We start from the raw sequence: 18,970 nt of genomic DNA, 5'->3' as shown, positions 1-18,970 counted from the left end.
TCCCTTATCTCCTGCCACCTCTCTTTGTCCATCCCTAGCCCTTTCTTTCTCCCAAATGCGACTTAAGGCCAGATCCACTGAGAAAAGCTGCTGCACCATTTTTTCTTCTCAGCCAGCCAGCCTGCTTATTAAACTTTTGGACGTGAGATAACTCTTGTGAGCCTCTTTTGTGTGTGATGTGTGGCATTTTCCTAACATTAATCATTAAGGATATGCAAATCAAAGCCACAAGGACAGTACCTCACACCCATTAGAATAACTACTATCAAAATAATTAAAAATAACAAATGCTGGTAAGGATGTGGAGAAATTGGAATATTTGTGCATTGCTTGTGAGAATGTAAAATGGTATAACTGCTATTGAAAACAGTATGGCAGCTTCTCAAAAATTATGGGTAGAATTACCATATGATTCAGCAATTCCACTTCTGGGTGTATTCCCAAAAGTATTGAAAGTGGGGACTCAAGAAGATATTTGAGTCCCTGCTTTTATAGTAGCATTATTCACAATAGCCAACAGTTGGAAGCAACCAAGTGCCCATTACAGGATGAATAAACTAAATGTTATATACACATACAATAGAATATTATTCAGTCTTTAAAAGGAAGGACATTCTGACTCATGCTACTTGGATGAACCTTGAAGACGTTATGGTAAGTGACATAAAGATAATCACAAAAGAACAAATACTGTATGATTCCACTTTTGTGAGATACCTAGAGTAGTCAAACTCATAGGCACAGAAAGTAGAATGGTGGTTACCATGGGCTTGGGAGAGTAAGAAATTGGTCATTTAATGGGTATAGAGTTGAAATTTTTGCAGTTATGAAATAGTTCTGATAATTGATTGCACAATAATGTAAATGTGCTTAAAATTATTTAATCATATACTTAAAAATGGTTAAGATGGTAAATTTTATGCCATGTGTAATTTACCACAATTAAAAATAAAATTTGAAGAGGAAGAAACAATATTCAAATATAAGAAGCACAAATTAACAAATAGCATTGTGAGGCATGATATGTATGACCTCAAATTTAAGAGTTGGTATTCATAAAATAAAAGGTTGCTTTTTACTAGAGATTAGGGTGGGGCACCATATTTGAGAATAGCTCTTAGTTACTTTGGTCTCTGGGATTTATATGTTGAGTAGCTTATATTCTATTCTTTCAATCATAGTCATCATCATCATTAGAGAAATTTTAAAAATATAGAAAATCTCTCACCTTATACAAAAATAAACTCAAAATGAATCAAAGAACTAAATATAGATATACTACATGATCCAGCACTCCTACTTTTAAGTATATAGCTAGAAGAAGTGAAAATAATGTTAAAAAGGCATTTGCACTCCCATGTCCATTGTAGCACAATTCACAATAGCCAGAAAAGGCAAACAACATAAATGTCCACCAACTGATAAATGGATAAAGAAAATGTGGGACATATGCACAATGGAATCCTATTCAGACACAAATAGGATGAAATATTGTCATTTGCAGCAAAGTGGATGGAACTTAAGGACATTGTGCTAAGTGGAATAAGCCAGACACAGAAAGACAAGTACTGCATGCTCTCTTTCATTTGTGGAAGCTAAAAATATGTTGACCTCAGAAGAGGAGGTCTCCCCAAGAGCAGGCCAGAGGCAGGTAAAATATCATTCCAGGAGCTGGCCAGATATGCCCCGAATGATAACCTTGTCATTGGACCAAGGACCAGGAAAGAAAGAAATGTATGTGAGGTGTTTTAGGAGTTGGTGACCTTTGCGGATGTGGCTGTGAACTTCACACTGGAGGACTGGGCTCTGCTGCATCCTTCCTAGAAGAACCTCTACAAAATGTGATGCTGGAAACCTTCAGGAGCCTGGCTGCTTCTAAATTTTAGGAAAGCATTGGAAGAACAAAACACTGAAGAGGACTACAAAAACTTCAGGACAAATGTAAGAAGTGAAGTGACTGAGAAATTCTTTGAACATAATGAAGATAGTAATCTTGTTGACTTCTTCAGCCAGACTCCAGTGCATATTGTGAACTAGAAAACTCATCCAGGAGTAACACTATGTAAATGCCACCTGAGTGAAACAGTCCATATTGCTCATGCATCAGTAAATGTCCCCCACCGAACTCTCATGGGACACACACCACATGAGTGGTAGGAGTATGGAGAGAAGTTGCATGAACATAAGAAACATGGACAGCCTGCAGTTCTCCCAAATGCCTTCAGAAGCATGACATGATTCTAACAGGAGAGAAGCCCTATGACAAACACTGTGATGGTGACTTTAGGTGTCACTGTTCCTGTCAGATACATGAATGGACTCCTACTCTACAGACCGTGGGCATGAAAGCAGTGTGGGAAAGTTTTTTCTTCCACTTATTTCTGAAGGCATGCAAAACTGTGTAATGGAGATAAACCCTATGTATGTAAGCAATGTGGAAAGCCTTTACTCCTTCTGATTGCCTTCAATAACATGGAAGAATTCATGAAGGAGAGAAGTCCAATGCATGTAAGCATTGTGGGAAAATCTTTGCCTATTCCAGATCCCTTCTGACACATGGAGAGGAACCCTGTGTATGTAAGACTTTGTGTCTTCAAGTCACTTTCAAGTACATGTAGATGTCACTATGAAGAGAGCCCCCATGTTATGTGACAATGTGGCAAAACTTTCATTTGGTGCAGCAGCTTTCAAAGATATAAATGAAATCATAGTGGAGAAAATATCTGTGTCAGTAAGCAGTGTGAGACAACCTTGTCTTATCTGCGTGAGCTTCAAAGACATGAAAAAATACACATCGGTGAGAAACCCTATGAATGCACACAATGAGGAAAAATTCTTCATTTGCTCTGATTCCCTTTGGAAACATGGTAAGCTTAGGCTGGGGTGAATTCCTAAATACAGATGTGGGAAGGCCCCATCACCCCATGAACTTTCTATGAAACATGACCCTACTTTGGAAAAGGAAATGAGTATAATGTAAACTATGGGAAAGGCTGTACTCACCCCAGTTAATTCAATAACACTAAATAGCATACTATGGTGAGAAATCCTGAGTAGATGGATGTTGCAAAGTTTTCATTTAGCCACCATCTAAGAAAGCACCCTAGATCAAAATGTTTTGAATGCAAAACAATAGCAAAGTTGTCATTTAGAAAAACTTACCTTCAGCTGGGAGCCTGTCATGTACAACTGAAATCCTAGCTACTCAGGTGGCAGAGATCAGGAGGTTCAAGTTTTGAAGCCAGTCCCAGGCAAATAGCTTGGAAGACCCGATCTTGAAAATACCTATTAGAACAAACAGCTGGCAGAGTGGAAGGGGCTCAAGTGGTAGTTCATTGGCCTAGGAAGCCTGAGTTCCTGACTTCAAACTCCAGTACTACCAAAAAGAAAATGTGCATAGGTATAACTTATGTGGAGCTACTGAATCATCCTATTAGCCAACCTTGGTCAATGATTCAAGTTCATATATTTTTAAATTCTCTTCCTTCTCCCATTCTGGAAAACTCATATTACTCCTTCAGAGTAATATGAATTTTCTGGAGCATCTTGCTCCTCATATCACTGAAAGGAGAGATAGAGCCTTTGGGAACATGTAGATTCTGAGAAGTTCCAGTAAGCCAGGAAACTCCCACAAGCCCAACACACTGGGGCTTTTACTTAAAAACCCCACTTCACTTGGTACACTCCTACAGTTCCTTGGCTCACTGCATTGCTGTAGTCATGAGTGTACATTGGAAATTAAGAAAGATATATTTCCTTTTCTTGATAAACCATACTCTTGCTATAGAAATTCAGTCCAGGATATAGAATTTCAGTAACACTGAAAATTTCTCATGTTGTGGAATCTATAAATACAAGTCTTATGAGACCCTGAATTCTTAGAATGCTGTAGAAATTGTAGAACCTGAAGGAAATGTTTTAAAGCTGTATGTGTATTTTATTATCATCATCTGAATATTTTTGTGGCAATGCTGTTTTTTTGTCAGAACCTCATGCTGGTTGTGCAGATACTCTATCATTTTCACAGCTGTAGTGTCTCAAATTTTGTTGTGGGAGCAGTTGAATTTATGGTTTCCAGCTTGCAAAGCAAGCACTTGAGCCACACCTGCAGTCCATTTTGGTATGGCTGTTTTGAAGATGGGTTCTATTGAACTATTTCACTGGCCTGGCCTTCAACCTTGATCCTCCTTGATCTCAGCCTCCCTAGAAGGTTGGATTACATATGTGGACCCCAGTTTCTTGTCACCTGGGCTCATTCTTAAAGTAACTCTCTGGACTATTTGTTTTCTCCCTTGAAAAAAACTGTTGAGTGACATAACTCTGTCCTTTTATTTAAAATAGTTTAATAGTTTTATAGAGTTTTTTTCTTTTGTTTTGAACCATGTTGATCAATGTGTAAGCCTAGATGTTTTTCTGGTATGCTGAATGACTTAATTTTTATGTATTTTTGAGACAGTAATGTTTAAAGGTCAGCAAAGAAGAAATTTTTGTTAAAAGTTGGAATTTAATTAAACCATATCTTTGTATTAAAATAAATAAATAAATAAATGTTGACCTGAATGCAGAAAAGTGATTTCTAGAGATTGGGAAGGATGTGTTGGGGGAGGGTGGGAAAGGGGTGATTGGAGCTGGATCAGTGTGCATTATATGTGTGTGTGGAAATATTACACTGAACCCCATTAATATTTACTATTAATGTGGTCTAACAAAAAACTAAAAATAATTAAAGTACTTGAATCTGGTATTTCAAAATAGTGTTTATTCTTTGTTTACTGACCAAAAATGTTTTCTTTCCATTCCAAATTAGCAAAACTTTCTAGTAAGTTTATTTAACATAAAATACATAGAAAATATTCATTCAGTCTTAAACTATTAACAAAAGTGTGGCTTCCTTAAATGAGCCATTTTATGACTTTAACTCTTTAAGCAGCCTTATTGCCAGTGTCATCAACTATCAACAAACTTTCCTGAAAACCAAAGACCTTTTCAATTAAAACTATAAACCACTGAAAAGAGAAATCAAAGAAGGTATCAGAAGATGGAAAGATCCCCCATGCCCATGGATTGGTAGAATCAACATTGTGAAAATGGCCACACTACCAAAAGCAATCTACATGTTCAATGCAATCCCTATCAAAATTCCAATGACATTCTTCACAGAAATAGAAAAATCAATCCTAAAATGCGTATGGAAACACAAAAGACCTCAAATAGCCAAAGGAATTCTGAGCAAAAAGTCCAATGCTGGTGGTGTCACAATTCCTGACTTTTTTGTGTACTAGCACACAAAAAAACATGAAGACCAATGCATTAGAATAAGGCCCAAATATAAACCCACACAGGTACAGCCAATTGATCTTCAACAAAGGAGCCTAAAGCACATGATGGAGAAAAGACAGCTTCTTTGACAAATGTTGCTGGGAAAACTGGATATCTCTATGTAGAAGACTGAAACAAGATCCCTGCATCTCACCCTGTGCCACAATGAACCCAAAGTGAACCAAAGACCTTAATATAGGGCCTGAAACTTTGAAACAACTACAGGAAATACTAGAAAGTACAATGGAACAGATAGGCATAGGGAACAACTTCCTAAGCAGAACTCAAAAGGCTCAACATCTAAGAGAAAGAATGAACAAATGGGACTACATCAAACTAAAAAGCTTCTGCACGGCAAAAGAAACAGTCATTAGACTCAAGAGACTGCCCACGGAAAAGGAAAAAAATCTTTTCCAGCTATTCATCTGATAAAGGACTAATATCCAGAATCTACAGGGAAGTAAAAAAACTCAATCCCCAAAGAATCAACATCCCAGTGAAGAGATGGGCACATGAATTAAACAGGGAATTCTCATAGGAAGAGGTACAAATGGCCATTAAATATATGAAGAAGTATTCAACTTCCCTGGTTACAAAAGAGATGCAAATCAAATCTACACTAAGATTTCATCACACCCCAGTTACAATAGCCATATTCAAGGGCAATAACAACAAATGCTGGCAAGAAACAGGAACCCTTATACACTGTTAGTGGGAATGCAAATTAGTACAACCATTGTGGAAAGCAGTATGGAGATACCTCAAAAAGCTAAAGATAGAACTGCCATATGATCCAGTGATACCTTTCCTGGGCATCTACCCAAAGGAATGTAAGTCAGGATACAATAGAGGCACCTGTACACTGATGTTCATCACAGCATTATTCACTATAGCCAAGCTCTGGAAACAACCTAGATGCCCTACAACTGATGAATGGATCAAGAAAATGTGATATGTATACAATGGTGTTTTACTCAGTCATAAGGAATAATGACATGCATTTGGAAAGTAAATGGATGCAATTGGAGGACATTATGTTAAGTGAAGTAAGTCAGGCTCAGAAAGACAAAGACCACATGTTTTCTCTTATACATGGAAGATAGATCCAAAAGATAAACATATATACAAAACCAAGTATGATCATATACAAACTCATATGTAGAACTTGTTTGTAATAGTGGAACTACTCCGTGGAACCTGAGAAGGAGGGAAAGGAAAAGAGAATGATAGAGCATCAGCAACATCATAAAAGATAACATCTGTGCAGGTAGAGGATATAAGGATATGTATTGAAAGCTGAATGGACCAAAGTAAAGTAGACTCACAGTGGGGACACATTGAGAAACCCATGGAACATCATCAACTTAAATATTAGTGATGAAAGACAGGACTGTAAAATAGGTACAGTGTGTAGGGGGGTGTACTAGTGGGAGGGGAGGATGAATGAAGGAGATTAAGGGGAGAGTATATGGTTGATGGACTTCATATACTTATATGACATAGAACAAAGAAAACTCTTGCAATTGCTTTAAGTGGGATGGCAAGTGGGCCAAGGGGGAGAGACACTGGGGTGATCTCACCAATGTACAATATAAGCCTATTTGGAATTGTCACAATGAATCCCCCTGTACAATGAATGTATCCTAATAAACAAAAATAATAACTTTCCTGAAAGCATTAACAAGTTTTCCAATCTGGGGCTGTGGCTTAGTGGCAGAGTGATTGACTAACATGTGTGAGGTCCTGGGTTTGTTGCCCGCCCAAAGTGAAAACAAAACAAAAACAATCCACCCAGCCATCTAGCTTGTCAAGACTATAATTCAGGGGCTCTCCCCTGAGTAAGTGAGACTACAGGTATATGCCACTTCACCTGACTATGATTGCATCAATTTTTAATAGCCTCTTCTCTGACCAAGCTGTGGGTGTCTGTGCTGATTAATCCCTTCTAGGCTTTCATCTCATTTTATGTAAGAGACAAATCAGGGTTCCTCCAAGACCAAGCAGGTGCTATGTTTCTTTTAACCAAGGTTAAAAGGTTTCTTAATTTCTCTTGTACTGAAACACTTCCCCTGCCCCACCCCCCAAAATCAGGAACTCCCAAAAGCAGAAACCAGACTACTCTCCTGCCTTCTCGGCAGCCAGAGCAAGACTAACTTTGGCCATCTGTAGCCATTAAAAAACTAAGCACAAAATCAAGGTGAGTTTAGTACCTACACTTTTTTTTTCAGTACTGGGGTTTGAACTTAGGATGTTGCACTTGCTAGATAGATGCTCTATCACTAGAGGTCCTAGTGTTGGGGGAATATTTTGACAGATGAGAAACCAAGTGACACTCAGAGGAGTGGAGAACTCAGATTTTATTTTATGCCAGTGGGCCCAGACATTTACCGTGTCTGAGCTCTGAACAAAGGATTCAAAGGGTATTTAAAAGGCAGTGCAGGGCATCAAGTTACAAAAATGTGCTCAGGTTATTGGGGCTAACAGTGAGTTAGAGACCTAAGGTTGAGTTAGAGACCTAACATTGAGTTAGATCCCTAAGGCTGTTTAGGTTAATTGGGACTGGTAGTGAGCTAGAGACCTAATGTTGTTTAGATAAGGTCAGCAGGGGAGACCTGCTTTGGAAAGTTTATTTACAAGTGGAGACAAAAGAAGATGGGAATGGGTGCTTATCTCTGCATGGTGTCCTTTATCTCAGTCATGAACTTTTTGCATGGCTTTAATGGGCAATTCCTCATGCTCTACTTCTCTGGCATGCTTTACAGGTCTGTTTCAAGGCTGTCTTCCTCTTTGTTTTATGCTTCTGCTTCAAGGCTATCTTTTTCTTCATTCCCGTCTTTGGATGCTTTTTCCACTTGTGGACAAGCATCAACACTAGACTTTAGATATTCCATAAGGTTCTTGTTGTCCCAAAGGCCTATATTGTGTTACTAAGAGCTGCAACTTTATAGCCTCCATCTGTGAGCTAATAAAGTGAGTTATGAAGAAGAACGAAATGTTATCATTCGCTGGTAAATGGATGGAATTGGAGAACATCATTCTGAGTGAGGTTAGCCTGGCTCAAAAGACCAAAAATCGTATGTTCTCCCTCATATGTGGACATTAGATCAAGGGCAAACACAACAAGGGGATTGGACTATGAGCACATGATAAAAGCGAGAGCACACAAGGGAGGGGTGAGGATAGGTAAGACACCTAAAAAACTAGCTAGCATTTGTTGCCCTTAATGCAGAGAAACTAAAGCAGATACCTTAAAGCAACTGAGGCCAATAGGAAAAGGAGACCAGGAACTAGAGAAAAGGTTAGATTAAAAAGAATTAACCTAGAAGGTAACACACATGCACAGGAAATCAATGTGAGTCAATGCCCTGTATAGCTATCCTTATCTCAACCAGCAAAACCCCTTGTTCCTTCCTATTATTGCTTATACTCTCTCTACAACAAAATTAGAGATAAGGGCAAAATAGTTTCTGCTGGGTATTGAGGGGGGGAGCGGGAGGGGGTGGAGTGGGTGGTAAGGGAGGGGGTGGGGTCAGGGGGGAGAAATAAACCAAGCCTTGTATGCACATATGAATAATAAAAGAAAAATGAAAAAATAAATAAATAAATAAAGTGAGTTATGGTGTTAAGAATACATGGACCAAACACCAGTGCCAATAGAAGCATGAGGATGGGGCCAGATAATGGAATAAGCCACGATGCCCATGCCAGATATTGTTCCATCTGTTCCAAGAATTTGCTAAATCCTGTCTCCTATGTGTGACTCGGTCCTGCAGTTGTTGAGCCATATCTCTGACTATTCCCAACTGATTTACATAAAAGCAACACTCTTCATTTAAGAAAAGGCAAAGCCCTCCATTTTTGGCAGTGAGTAAATCCAACCCTCTCCAGTTTTGGAGGACCACTGATGCTAGGGAGTCCAGTTGGTCCTGAATAGTCATTATGGACTTAGCCACTTGCTCTATGTCATTTGTTAGCTCTGTGGATAATTGATTATAGTAGGTGGCTGATGAAGCAATTCCTCCTATGCCTGTTCCTATCCCAGCCATTATCCCCAGTCTGATTAATAAAGTATAAATTGGATAGCTCTCTTTGACTATGTGTGAGCTACTAAAGGCATGGGGAGGGTCTAATTATTGGGCACTATGTTTATTTTGGGGGTGAGGAATGCTAGTGTACAAACACCCTTCCAGTTAGCTGGCAAGCACTGATAAGCAAGGGTCCTGAAGACAAAGAAGATTTCCAGGCTGCTGCACCATAGCCTGTCAACTGTATATCTAATGGCAGTAGCTGTACAATTTTGGACTTGAGCACATTGGTCAGCAGCCAGTTCCCCAATCAAATAGTATTCTTTTGAATTGTAGGTACAACTAGGGGCTTTTCTGAAATAGATGTATATTTTTTACTTTGGGTTTTGTACTGGTAGAGTTGAAAGGCGTCTCATGCCCACTCTGGTTGAAGAGTTGCTACATATTGGAGAGGACCTGAGGACATGCAGAGGCAGCAATTGCCCGCCGATGGTGGATTCATAAGATTAAGGAGGTGGTGGGTTGCGTTTAGTAGGTTGTACAGTTGAGGTTGCAAGTTAAGTTTCCCTGTCCTGGAGGGGAGCCTTAACGGGGGTCATGGTGGTGGGAGATCAATGTTTTCTACAAGCTCATGTCTGCCTAGGTAATCACCTTTGGGTGGCCCTTCCAGTTCTGTGACTCTCCCCTTAGTAAATTGATATGGGGGTGGGGTGGAAGGGTAAAGTGCCCAGACATAATGAGGTTTATTTCCTCCCCCTGTCATTTCATAGTTCCATGCCTTTAAGGGATCCCCATCCTTCTTCTAGCAAACCGCCTGCCCTATAGTGCCCTTGTTCTTGCAGGACCTGGTTAGACCTGCCAACTTTCCTTTATAGTAAATCGTCCCTCTCCTGGTGCATTCAGAAATTGATATGCTGCACATGGGTGATAGATGTTGATAAAAGGTGAAGGCATACCTCAGTTTTCCCTGGAAGGAAAGTGGCCTTATACAGGCTAAGCAGTCATCCTTGCCTCTCAATTGAACAACCTCAAAATGTAGCAGAGTTAGAAGGAAATAACACATCAGAGACCTCATGCTTGAGACTGGGATCTAGGCTACAGAAAACACCAGACAGCGGTTAGGCTTCCAAGTATGAGGAGATAACAAGGCTAGTAGTAATCTCTGGCCTAGGTTCCAATCCTGGAAAGCAGTGACAGCTAGTACTAGGGCAAACAGTATTGTAACAATGCTAATCAGCAGAATAAGGTATGGGTGACAGAAAAGCGGATACATCTGTGTCCTGGTGGACGAATCCTCAGGCTTCTGCTGTGCATTGATGAATCAGCTTCTGGGATGTAGTTGGGGTAGGGCTGGAGATCTCTCCGGCAATGGTGTGCCACTGTGATGTCCTTTGGAACCTTAATCTGAGGGGGTTAGTTGAATCTCGGACTGTCTGCCAGTCATTGGGGTCTATGGGGGCAGTAGCCTTCTTTATCTGGGAGTGATGAATCCAAGGAGTGATACCTGCAATTTTAACAGCTGTAGGAGTTGCTAATATTACTAGATGAGGACCCATCCAACAGGGTTGGAGTGGTTCCTTTTTCCAATCCTTTACCCATACCATATCCCTGGATTGGTGGGGATGGGCCCAGTTACCCATGGGGATTGGGGTCCTTTCTAAAACTTCCTGGGAAATGTTGCATAGGCTTTTTCCTAAGGCCTGGAGATGTTGGGACACGTCTAGACTTCCAATTTGCCTGAGGTCCCCTCTGAGCCTATTTATTATGGGAAGGGGTCTGCCATAGAGAATCTCAAGGGGTAAGTAGCCAGAGGGTCTAGGGGTACAGTATGCCCTAAGTAGGGCTAAAGGTAGCATGTCTACCCAGGGAGATTGTGTCTCTTGGCAGAGTTTAGCTAAGGTAATTTTAAGGATTCGATTCATGTGCTCTACTTTCCCTGAACTCTGAGGCCTGTACACTGTATGGAGTTTCCATTTTATTTTCAAAATTTTGGCCAGGCCCTGAACTATTTCTGCCATGAAGGCTGGCCCATTTTCTGATCCAATAGAAAGGGGAAGCCCGTATCTGGGGATAATTTCTCTTAAGAGAGCCTTTACTACCTCTTGTGCTTTTTCTGTGTGGGGGGGGTTAAGCCTCGACCCACCCTGAGTAAGTGCAGACAAGAACCAAGAGGTACCAGTATCCTCAACAGGGCTTGACCTCTGTTAAGTCCACTTCCAGGTCTTTAAAAGGCATGGTGCCTGTAGTTTGTATCACAGGGCTTGGCTTAGGCCCTTGACTCGCATTGTTTCGTGCACATGTGATGCACCTAGCACTCACTTGGGTGCACAGGGTGGGGAGCTTGGGAATGAAGTAGTATCTCCAGTAATTTCTCCAGGGCCATTTTCCCCAAGTCTGTTAGTTTGTGTTGTTGTTTTACCAGAGGGGCTGCTACAGCACTGGGGACAAAGAGTCTCTGGTCAGACAACTTCCACCAGCCCCCTCTTTTCTTTTACTCTCTTTTCATCTTTTGCCCATTGTTGTTCCTCCTTGGTATAATTTGGAGTGGGAGGCAGCTCCAAAGTCAGCAGAAGCTTGGTGGTTTGCTTTGGCACTTCAGGGGAGCTCAGTTCTTCTGCTGCCCTTTTTGCCACCTAATCCACCAGGCAGTTTCCTCTACTAATAGTCCATGCCCCTTTGGTGGCCTCTGCAGTGCAAGACAGCCACTTGAGATGGTTCCCAGACTGCTTCTAACAGTTGGAGAATTTCTTCTTTGTTTTTAATCTCCTTTCCCCTTGCTGTCAGTAATCCTCTCTCTGTATATTGCTCCATGCATATGCAGGGTGGCAAAGGCATAGTTAGAATCTGTATAGATGTTTACCCACTTTCCCTTTGCATATCGTAGTGCCTGGACCAACTCCCAAAGTTCAGCTCATTGTGCAGAGCAGCCTTGTTGTAGGGCTGTATAACGTTGTATAACGTTGTTAGCAGTGGTGACTGTGAATCTGGCTTTTTGTTGTCTGTTCTGGATGAAGCTGCTTCTATCTGTGAAAAGTTCAAGCTCTGGATCTGAGAGGTGAACATCCATCAGGTCTGGCATGCTAGAATACACTTCATCCATCACCTCTTCACAATTGTGATCTGGAAGCCCTTCCTCTGTTGGCAGGAAAGTGGCAGGATTTAAAGTTCGTACAGTTTCAAGTCTGACTCATGGATTTTCACATAGTAATCCTTGGTAATGGGCCATTTCAGGAGCTGGTCAGCCATTTATGGCCCTGCCTATTCATTAGAGCTACGACTGCATGAGGAACTTTGATATTAATGTCCTGTCCCAGGGTGAGCTTGACAGCCTCCCTGATTAGGGTTGCTGTAGCCACCAGGGCCCAGAGACATGGAGGCCACCCTGAGGCCACTGGGTCCAAGCACTTTGAAAGGTAAGCCACTGGTCGCTGCCATGGATCCACTGTTTGGGTGAGGACCTCCAGAGCTGTGTGATTTTTCTCACAGATGAAGAGACTGAAAGGTCATTTTACATCTGGCAGCCCTAATGCAGGGGCACTGGTTAACAGCCTTTTTATTTCATGCAAAGCCTTTCCTTGGTCAGGTCTCCAGTTTAGAAAGTCTTTTCTGGAGCATGCTGTGGCCTCATAAAGTGGTTTGGCGAGAATTGAATATCCAGGTATCCATATGCGACAGAATCCTGTGGCTCCTAGAAATTCTTGGACCTCCTTCTTGGTCTTTGCTAAGGTATGGAGCAAACAACCCACTTCCTCTCTGGACGCAGGGTGCGCTGTCCCTCTGAGATGATGAATCTGAGGTATCAGACCTCTTGCTGGCAAACTTGGGCCTTTTTCCAGGAGACTTTATAGCCTGCCTTGGAGAGTCAGGCTAGCAATGACTTTGTCCCTTCCCAGCACTGCTCCCGGTCACGGCTTACCAGGAGCAGATCGTCCACATATTGAAGCAAAGTGCAGCTAGGCTTTTCTTTCAAGAAAGTTGACAAATCTGTTGCTAGGGCTTCCCTGAACAGGGGAGGGGAGTTCTTGATTCCCTGAGGCATTCTAGTCCAGGTCATCTACGTTTTTCTTCCAGTATGGGGGTTTTCCCATTCAAAGGCAAACAGAGGCTGACTAACTGGGGCCAGGTGAAGGCAGAAAAAAGCATCTTTTAGGTCCAGGCAAGTGAACGATCTTGCTTGTGGTGGTAGAAGGCTCAGGAGAGTGTAGGGATTAGGGACTACTGGGTGCAGTGTGATAATGGCGTTATTGACTGCCTGCAGGTCCTGGGAAGGGCTGCTAATCATCTCCCCCTGCCTTCTTGATGGGTAACAGTGGGGTGTTCCATGGTGATTGGCAGTCAATTAATATCCCTGCATCCTTCAGCTGCTGTAGGTGGGTCTGAATTCCTAGGCGTGCTTCCCGTGGTACTGGACACTGCCTCTGTCTGACAGGGAGAGCCCCAGAATTGAGTTCTACCATTACAGGCGCATGATTGACAGCCAGGCCGGGCGGGGGGAGGTGTGCGTTCTCAGCCCAGACATCAGGAAACTCCTCCAGCATGCAGATGGGCTTTTCTAGGTCCCACTTTTCCTGGCAATAAAGTTCCCATTATCTTCTGTAGACACGGTCACTGCCATGATGAGGACGTTTGGTCCCCTTGCGGTAAGATTTGCAGGCCCTCCCTGGTTGAAGGTGATTTGGGCTCCAAGCTTTGTTAATAAGTCCCTTCCCAGCAGAGGAATTGGGCATTCTGGTAAATACAGGAATTCATGAGTCACCTCATGCCCTCAGAATTGGCATGTCTGGGGTCAGCAGAACTGCCAGGTGGTTTGGGTGCCAGTGGCTCTGACTATTGTGGCTCTGCATTGAGTGAGTGGGGCCACTGGTTTAGTGACCACAGAATGTTCAGGGCCTGAGTCCACCATAAAAATCATTGGTTGGCCCCCTACTTTCATTTTGACTGTGGGCTCTCAGGGGCCTAGTAGTAGGGAGCTCAGTCTTTCCTAGTCTGATCCAATTCCTGCTAGGCCAATGAGATCTTGGGCCTCTGGTTCGGGCTGCCATCCTGTCTTCTTTCCTGGAGCAATTTTGTTAGGCTCCAATGTTGTCCCCTTGTGGCAGGGGCATTCATTTTTCCAGTGGCTAATCTCCTTGTAATAGGCACACTGGTCTCGCTGGAGTGGGGTTCTCCTATGGGTCTCCTCTTCCATGGCAGGGCTGACTGCTGAATTGGGTCCAGCTTCCCCAGTTCTGCAGCCAATAAGGACACCTTGACTTTCATTCTTTTATCAGCTTCCTGTTTTTCTTCATTTTCTCAGTTTACAAAGACTTTATTTGCCACTTCTAACAGCTGAGTGGCATTCATCCCAGCAAAACCTTCAAGTTTTTGAAGTTTTCTGTGAATGTCAGCATATGATTGAGTCACAAATGCTGTATTGACCATTCACTGGTTTTCTGTTGCTTCCGGGTCGAAGGGAATGTATATTCGGAAGGCCTCACAGAGTCTCTCATAAAAATCAGTTGGAGTTTCCTCTGGCTTCTGAATAACTACTGCAATTTTGAACATGTTGGTAGGTCTCTTAGCTCCAACCCTAAGCCCGTGTAGGAGGGCGGCACAATATTGAGTAAGGTCTCCTCGTCCTTTTGCTGCATTGAAGTCACAAGTGGGTTAAGCATCAGGGACCGCCTCCCTTGCCCATGCTTCTGCACCTAGGGTTCCTGCTGGGGCCTGCCCTTGGAGCCAGCAGCAAGCTTCTGTCAGGATTCACCACCACTCTTCCATATTGAAAAATGTCAGGAGGATCTGCTGGCAGTCATCCCAAGTGGGTTGATGGGTCTGGAATATGGATTCTAAGAGGTTGACCATGGCCTGAGGTTTTTCTGAATATGACAGTGTATGATTCCTCCAATTTAGGAGGTTAGTTGAACTGAAGGGCTGGTAATAAAGGATAGAGTAATCGGGCTGGACCGTGCCATCAGCATCAACCTGCTGGGGCCCTTGCATCTCATGGAGAGGCATCTGCAAGGCTCTGGCTTGCGGGGCCGGTGTCTGAGATGAGTGAAGGCAGCAGTTCAGGGACTGTGGACTCGGACTCCAAGCCAGGGGCAGGTATGGGACATTGCTGGGACTAGGAGGCTGCTGGCGGGGCTGAGAAGGGCTCACTGAGGGTGGTGGGCTGTCTGGGAAAGGTGGCACTGGCTGCTCTGATGGTGGAGGTATGCTGGGAATGTACAGTGGGGGCACTGGCAGCTCATCTTCTGGATCCCCTTGCAGGACAGTTTTGGTCAGATTCTGGTCTTTAGGCTTTATTGCCTAGGCCAAGAAAACTCTGCTCTGTCCCTTTTTAGTAGCACAGAATCGGACCCAAGAGGGCATGGTCTGAGCCACCTGGAGCCAGGAGTCAATATATGGAAACTGGTCGGAGTATCCAAGGCTTCCTATTATGATCTGATAAATGGCTCTGACCATAGACAAACCTAGAGTGCCTTCAAGGGGCCAGTTGACCCCAGAAGTGGGCCATTCTGACTTGCATAGTGTGCACAGCTTTCTAGGAGACATTTTAATCCCATAATCTTCTGAGAATCCCTTCTTAAAATGTTTAAGCATACACTCCAGGACTGTGGGTTTTAAGGAATTTCCACTGATAGCAATTAGAAGTATCCCCTATTTCCCCCCATGTATTGCCCCCCTGCATCGGTGGCACAAAGACAAATAAGGGTGGGTGCCCCTTCAGGAGAAGAGACCAATCAGATGTCTGTCTGGCTGCATCCCGAAGGAACTTTGGTGCCTCTTAGCATTTATGGTGGGGTCAGCCTTGTGACTTTGGATCAGGGGTTCCCCCGATGCCACCCTAAGCCATGTGAAGTTCACCATGGTACCACAGAGCAGACCCACTCAGACCCCATAGGCTTTTCAGCCATGGGGCCACACACTGGAGCCTGAAGTGAGGGCGAATCAGGCCACTCACTCACACACACACTCTGAAGTTATTACAGTTTTCCTTCCCCTCTTCTTGGAGAATTCCCTGACCTGTGGAACTCCTCTCAGAGGCTCCTGGGAGTGGATCAAGCTCCCCTTCCATCCAGTGGGATGGGACCTGACTTAGTACTGATTTCCCAGGGATGGTTCTTACTGAGTCTGGAGAGACTGCCAGATGAGTTGGTCCACTTCTCCTTGGAGTCCAAGCTGGGTCAAGACTGCTCAGAGAGTTGGAGTGCCGGGGAGAAAGAGGACCCTGGATACCATCAGTTGGCTCACCACCTCATTCAGTCCTGTGTCCCTCCCTACTCCAATGCAACCCAGCTGTTGTCTGGTGGCTCAAGGGGTCAGTCAGTTGGGATCTTGCTGGGGCCTCCAAAAATGTTGGGGGAATATTTTCACAGACGAGAAACCAAGTGACACTCAGAAGAGTGGAGAACTCAGATTTTATTTTATGCCAGTGGGCCCAGACATTTACCGTGTCTGAGCTCTGAACAAAGGATTCAAAGGGTATTTAAAAGGCAGTGCAGGGCATCAAGTTACAAAAATGTGCTCAGGTTATTAGGGCTAACAGTGAGTTAGAGACCTAAGGTTGAGTTAGAGACCTAACATTGAGTTAGATCCCTAAGGCTGTTTAGGTTAATTGGGACTGGTAGTGAGCTAGAGACCTAATGTTGTTTAGATAAGGTCAGCAGGGGAGACCTGCTTTGGAAAGTTTATTTACAAGTGGAGACAAAAGAAGATGGGAATGGGTGCTTATCTCTGCATGGTGTCCTTTATCTCAGTCATGAACTTTTTGCATGACTTCAATGGGCAATTCCTCATGCTCTACTTCTCTGGCATGCTTTACAGGTCTGTTTCAAGGCTGTCTTCCTCTTTATTTTATGGTCTTGCTTCAAGGCTATCTTCCTCTTCACTAGCACCTACACCTTACAGCCCTAAACCCAAGGTTTTTAAGGTTTTAATTTTGCTATTCTCTTCTACCAAATGCTTCCTCTCCAGCTAAGTCTATTTGTTTATTTATTTATTTATCCTAAGAATACTGATGTTTCATTTATCCTAACTATAAGACTCAGAGAAGCCCTTTCCCTACAACAGCTATATTGCTGCTAAGTGTGTTGCAGGAGGTTGCTAGCTGAGATACAGGACTCTTGAGGCAATTAGCAGGAAGCAATGTTTTATTGTGCCAGCACAAACTCAGCAGACTCATGTCAAGGCTGAGCCCTGAGAACAAAGGGAGTGTCACCTTATATACCCTTGCAAGCAGGTTACAGAAGCAAAAAGCAAGATCTAATCCATATATGGCTATATTTAATTTTATTAGGTACTTTATCCTAGTGCTGCGTGACTTTCCCCTCCCTAGTGCTACTGTGACCTTCCTCATGTTCAGATTTCTCAGGTTTTATCTCTCTTCTATGCCATCCCTACCTCCCTGCTACTTTCTCAGGACTCAGGCCTAGTCTGTTTTTTTCTGATCCTCCTCCCTGCTACAAGTGGTTAACACTCAGTTTTCATTCTGTTCCTGATCTCATTCAGAGATGACGTGATTTTAGTGACACCGCAAGGAAAGGTGGGTTCCTGGTGTGGTCTGCAGGCACACATGGACAGACATCTTGTGGAAGTCTCTACCACCCACTGATGCCCCAGTGGCAGGTACTAAGCACCAAAAAAGTGAGTGGAATACGGCACTGAACACCAGGTGGGAGAAGCAGTAAGCAGTGGTGCCTTCCTCCCATAGCAGGAGCGGCTGCGCAATGCTGGTGCCATCCACCGAGCTGCCAGGAGCTGCCAGGAGCAGCTCGGTGGATGCTTTACCTGAACCGAAGCAGAGGATAAAAAGGGCAAAAGGGTCAGCAGGACCAGCACCTCCCAGCTGGATCTCCAGCTCCCCACTCCACCCTTTAATCGGCCCTCCCCTCCCTTCTGCCGAGCCAGACCCCGCCTATTCTCACGTTACCTCCTAAAATAAAAGGGAAGACGTTTAGGCATCCAGAGCTGGCGGATTTTTGGACTCTGGTTACCTACCCTGACACCTCTCTTTCCTCTTCCCTGTCTCCTCGCCCACCCACAGGATTCTGAAGCTTCAAACCTAAAGAGGTTGTTTTGTGCCTAATTCTGATATTTGGAATACTGGTAGATGCAAAAGAATGTGTTGCCAGCTCAGGGTGGTGGGCCAGGCTTGGCTCCAGGGGATTAAAAACATGAAATTCAAAACAAGTTCTACAATAGTGTAGCAGTCTGACACTTAAAATAGTTCCAAGAAGACTTCAATACCTCAGATCTTAGAAATCAATGAAATAGCTTTCAATATAAATGTAGTATGTGGGATCTTACAAAGAGTATCACTACAGTGCAAAACTGCAGGAAATGGATACTTCAGAAAATTTAAAGAGGATTTCAGATCGTCTAAGCACAGCTGAATTTGCAGAAGGTTACACATAAAATTTTTCCATGCAAATTCCATTATGACACCACCATGAGAGTATGTGCTGTTCAAAATCTACTAGAATGAAATCCAGGAACTGTCACCACAGCAGAAACACATAATATGGTGTTAAGTGATTGTTCACCAGATTATTCACACAATAGTAAAGGCCAGCTAGTCGTAAAGGTTGTTAGAGTTCAAGACAGGCTGTTTTGGAGTGTTTCAGGATGGTAAACAGAACACA

Source organism: Castor canadensis, chromosome X (genome assembly GCF_047511655.1).
Source record: "Castor canadensis chromosome X, mCasCan1.hap1v2, whole genome shotgun sequence".
Taxonomy (NCBI): Eukaryota; Metazoa; Chordata; class Mammalia; order Rodentia; family Castoridae; genus Castor; species Castor canadensis.
The sequence above is the reverse complement of the archived record's forward strand: the minus strand, read 5'-3'. Positions refer to the sequence as shown.